The sequence below is a fragment of the Platalea leucorodia genome (genome assembly GCF_965183815.1).
Source record: "Platalea leucorodia genome assembly, chromosome: 3".
Classification (NCBI taxonomy): Eukaryota; Metazoa; Chordata; class Aves; order Pelecaniformes; family Threskiornithidae; genus Platalea; species Platalea leucorodia.
In genome coordinates, this window is record NC_138825.1 from 56,318,016 (window position 1) to 56,323,425 (window position 5,410).

Below are 5,410 nucleotides of genomic sequence, written 5' to 3' on the forward strand. Positions count from 1 at the left end.
CTCACAAGGAAGTCGTCAGCCCGTATTTAGAGGCTTTATGGCAAGGCTGATGTCAACTGAGAGCAAACAAGTGCAGTGAGCAGGTTAGAGCTCATTCTGTAGGAAGGTTTTACTTCCTCATTTGCCTGGCCAAGCTCTCATTTAACTCTACAGGTTGATAAACTTTCACTTCATTTTTCAAAAGGAGAAAAAAAAAAAGAGGTTCCCAATGTGTCTCTGTTCTGAGTCACAGGCAAAGATAGCCCAGCCCACTCTGGAACGGATCCACAACACTGGGCAGTAAGAAAATGGCATATGAATTCTGGGGCAAGTGAAAAGTTTTCCACCGGGGATGCTTTACCAAGTTATTTCAGCCCCATTCTCCTTCTGTCTGACAAATGTCTGACCTTCAGGGAAACATGGAAAAAAATACTTAAAAAAAATCAACATTTTGCTTAGCACCTGATATGGCAAAGCCTCATTCAAACACCTCCACATCTGAGGGAACCTGCTCTGGGAGACTACAGTAAAATATCAAAACCCAAACCAAACCCCCTAACCTACTGGTGCCTTGATTGAAAGACTACTTCAGAGACACGCAGCCTGTCCGCAGCAAAGACCGACAGGCACTTTCCAACAGAAACCTGAGGTTTTCCTCTGCTTGTTCCTTACCTTGCTGCCAACAAACATACCCCAAATCCGCTTTTAGGCAGCAGGAAGGGTTGGAGACTCAAGGTGAGGTTAACCTCTGGGACCCTTTGGATGCTGCAGACAGCTCAGCAGGCGTGGTGCCCTCTGCCCACGGGGCCAGGGAGGGTGGGGGTGCCCCGCTGCGGGAGGAGAACACCTCTGCCACTGTCAGAAGGTGACACACCAGAGCAGGGCTGACCTTTCCCGGCCAGAAATTCCCCCCTACTTGCGTACTTTGTGGGAGGAAGCAGGGTGGCCAAACCCTTTGCAGAGACATCCTGTTTAATCCAAAGACTGGTTGCTGGTAAGCAAGCCTTGTCATTCATTGCTTCCCAGCTGGTTCCAGTCAATGGTCATGCCTTTGCATTGCACCCAGGCTCCCGGGAACTTTTTGGGGCCCAGGCTGCCCTGCTGCTGTGCCAAGCAGTGCGCGGGCAGTCACAGGATGAAAAGGGCAGCGCATCGCCTCATCTATCCTGCCCCTGGCACAAAACTTCCCCTGATCCACAAAGGTCTGGCTGGGCAGGTTAGTGGCTGCAGATATAGGAAAGTGTTCCTGAGGACACAACTAAAGAAACACGTTAGTTTTCTTCTGCCCGGAACAGCTATAAGAGCGTAACACCCAGAGCCTTTGACTCCACATCCCTGGGGAAGAAGGATCTTCTTTGCTCCATTTAAACTTGCAGAACGACACGTACCTCAGCGCAAGACCACCACGGAGCAGTGCTACTGGAACGGAAAGAGAAAGTTGCTGTGTTATTTATAATCCAGGAAGGCAACGGAGCAAAAAGTACATTGCGTAGTATCGTTTTAACTCCTACTTCTCAGTAAAACGTTTTTTTTTACTACATAAATAAGAACAAACCAGAGACTATAAAAAGAAACGAGAAGAAAATCAGATAAAAGAATTTTGCACTCGTCTTTCATTTGTAATGAAATGACTAAACCTGTCTACTGTAAAAAACCATGAGCAAAAGACTTCAACATCATTCAAATCGTAGTCAGCCAGGAAGACCCTTACCCAATTCCCAAAATCTGTTAAGGGCCTTTACCTAGGTGATCGCTAGTTGAGAGACAGAAGACCATGCGAAATAAAAGATAATATTTAATTTTTCGGATGGTCTCACATCCTTTCGGTCACCAGCGCAGATAAACATTTGAGCGTCCCAGGCTGTGGTTTCATAGACGTTTCCTTTCTCTGCTGTGCTCCCGGGCGCTGACAAGCACGCTGAGTTTTCCCAGCGCAAAGATTTACGGCTGCCCGATGGCATTGCTATGTTCAAGAGGGAAAGAGCTGCAGTGGGAGAAGTTTTCAGAGAGGAAGATCCCCCCCGCTAATGGATGTTCCTATGTTGAGCTGAAGACTGAGGGATTCCTGGCTTGTGAAACAGCTAGACCTTCACCCCAAAGAATCATTACCAACGTCAAAGCAAGACGGCCTTGCTGTGGCAGCTCCCAGAGGCTACGGAGAGAACCAAGCATGACTCTCAAGGAGGCTCCCTGTGCAAAACCACTTTCCTGATGGTGTTAGATTTTCATATGGAAAAAAACCTCTTGAAACTGGTAGTGTAGAACACCACAGGTGTTTTGGTCTACACACCCCAGTGAGCTATTTGCTTTGCTGAAGGAAACAGTCATTTATTGCATCAGCACCAGAGAAAAGCGTTATTGCCATCTTCCTCATCTGAAAAAGTTTACCTGCTGGGAAAATCAAACAAGTGTAGGTGGCCATAGTACCACAGCGAAAATTCTTTAGCCCCTAACCAGCAGAAGACAGTCAGGATAAAGCAAGTGCTTAATCAAATGCAGCTCTATTGCCAGGAACAGTTTAAGTACTTCCCGGAACTGAGACATTCCCCATCCTGCCTTGGGCGAGAATATCTCCCTACTGCCTTCAGCAAGGCTTGAGTCAGACTCTCAAGCCATACCCCCTCAAGTCAATCCCCCGATTCACTAAGAACAAGTCACCGTTACACAGTACAAGCTATGCTTCCCATTTTAAATATGATTTTTACATACCATTAGGCAAAGCCTAGACATTTTCTGCCAGTGAAATTCTCTCCCTCTTGGAGACACTGGAAATTTTGACTTGGAGACGGGTGTTCACCCCCAAAATTTACATCACTAACTTAACAGGTCCTGCTAGAGAGCTGGATCAGTTACTGATGGGCTGTCCTGTATTCAGGCTGGTAAAGGGCCAGTATCTTTAGAAGAGGTATTTTCACATGCTTGCCAGAACGACCACCTTTCCTCCCTCCCCAAAACCATGCCAGAGTAGCGAGCACTCCATCTGACCGCAGAACAGGGAGAACAGAGAAGAACTGGTTTCCATAGTACAGCCAATGGTAACCTTGTACTTCTTGGAAAATTACAATCCCATCTTAAGATCTGATGTAGCAGGATCCCAACTTGTTATTGCCAAAAATATCTGTTTTTCCTCTGCCTCTTATATAAAAAGATACTGCTATTAGTCAAGTGTTTTCCACTGGGCTTATAATAAAAAGTACCTTTTACAATCAGAAAGTCCCAAACAAGTTTCAAGTTCAAAGGTTGCTGTCGTTCAGCTTAAGACTTCAGAAAGCTCTTGGAACCATCTTTCAGCTTCAATGATTTATCGTATGCTTGGAAGACCTGAACCATAATACGGTTTACTGCTGCCTTTTAACCCAGCTACACGTGTTTAACCAAGATGCTACTGGCTTGCTCACTGAGAAAAAGCACATTCTGTCAGTAACCAGACCGCGAGTTTTACACAAAAATACCATCCCGTAGCAAGTATTTACATAATTCTTCACGTAATTTAACATTTTTCAAATTGCTTATACTATCCTTATGTACGCAACAGGTGACTGATAGAATAGGACCGACATTATCCATGCTCTAGGAAGCTTACAAGCAAAACCTGTAATCCTGTTGTCAATAACATGCCAGATTTATATGAAAAAATCAGGCTATAGGAGGGTGGGATGAACAAAGATAAGAGCAGCAACAGCATCAGAAATGCTTTTGAACTTCTTGAAAATTTTGAATGTAACTTCTTAAATATGCAATTAAAAATGCCTGTCCAAATAACTAGCGGGGCGGGGGGGAGGTGCTTTGTTTTGTTTCTTTTGTTTGGGTGGGGTTTTGGGGTTGGTTTTTTTGACAAGTGGAAGGAAGCAGGTACAGCTTTACCCACAGAGAGTAAAGATTCTTGGTGGCCCAGAACCAGGGACATGTGGCACGCTCTTCCATCCATGCCTGGGACTGCGCAGAACCACTCTCCCGGCACACATCCCAAAGGAGAGCGAACATGCCAAGGCTTTGTGCCAAAACGGGATTTTGATGAAGAACGCTTACGTGTTGCCGGCTCCCAAACCCCCCCAGAGCACAGCCCGGGTTTGTGATGCTCGGGGAGTTCCATAAACACCCTAGCCATCTTTGAGACGAGAACCAGGAACCCATCAGCGAGAAGGCCGACAGCCACCAGGCAGAGCACGCACCGGGGCGAACGCAGGGTTGTCATCGGGAATGTTTTTGGGTAAGCACTTACCATGTCACCCATGCGGGAGCACCAACCACTTGTACACCATCCTTGTGCTACTTCTACTGACTTGTGTGATGTCCGTGGGATTGAAGAGAGATCTCTGTTGCAGAACCCAAAAAGCTTTTAGTGCTTTTAAGACCAGGTTTTCATCAGGTCCACCTCAAGCCTACAGAGAACTAAAGGAACTGCAACGCACGACTACAGAATAGGTCTCTAACTTCCTCTTATCTGTGGATTACGACAGCATACAGAGCCTACAGTGTATTTTTAGGTTGTCATAAAGAAGCAGATCCAATAAAAAACTATACGGAGCTGATTTTTAAGCCTTTAATCTCTGAAGAGTTCCCCTTCAAACAGGCCTCAGCTAAGTCAAAGTGAAGAAGCTGATGTTTCTGCTGCAACGTTTTCAGTGTTATTCTCAACGTTACAGAGGAAGGTGGGTTTTTTTGTTCTGTTTTTTAACTACCACAAGCACCAAAGGTCAATACTGACACTGGGGTTGGAGATAGCATTGACAAAAAGGAAATGAGGAGAGGGAAGTATGAACTCTCGTTAGAATAAAACGAGCCAACTCTTCAACTCCTGGATAATAAAAGCTCCAACACCTCTGGCAGGACAGGAACAGCAGGAAACGTCTGTGGTTTCAGCTGACCATAGGGCTCGTTCGTGTCAGTTCCAGAAGAACCACATGTACACAACCATAACTTCCGATGACCGCAGCAGTAAATCCCACCTAAGTCGGAGTGCTCAGCGCTTCGTGTGTGTACCAGGAGAACTGCCACCCCTCCACAGCGCTAGCAGAGTACCCCAGAAATTCAGCCGTCTTTAGCTGTACCTGAAATTAAGTACCTGCCTCCAACTAGGGAGCTTTTCTGCTGTCACCTAATTTTTGAACATTCACGGTGGAAAGTTTTAGCTTAAAAATATAAACAGGTAATTTCATCCATCTGAAGATACCAGATACATTTTTAAAAGCCCTAAGGCATATTGAAAATCAAAGACTTGAAACCTTTTGGATGTATTTATTTTTTAACCCTTTATTCTGAAGACTCTTTGGCCACCTATGCAAATTGACTGTGTACTGCCATACATTACTCATACAAACGTTCAGTTCTTAGGCATTTACCTGTTATGAGATAAAAAAGCCATTTCTGCTGCTGAGAAGTGAGCACATTTACCAGAAATAGGGTGTTTGTTTTTAAAAACTCTTCATGC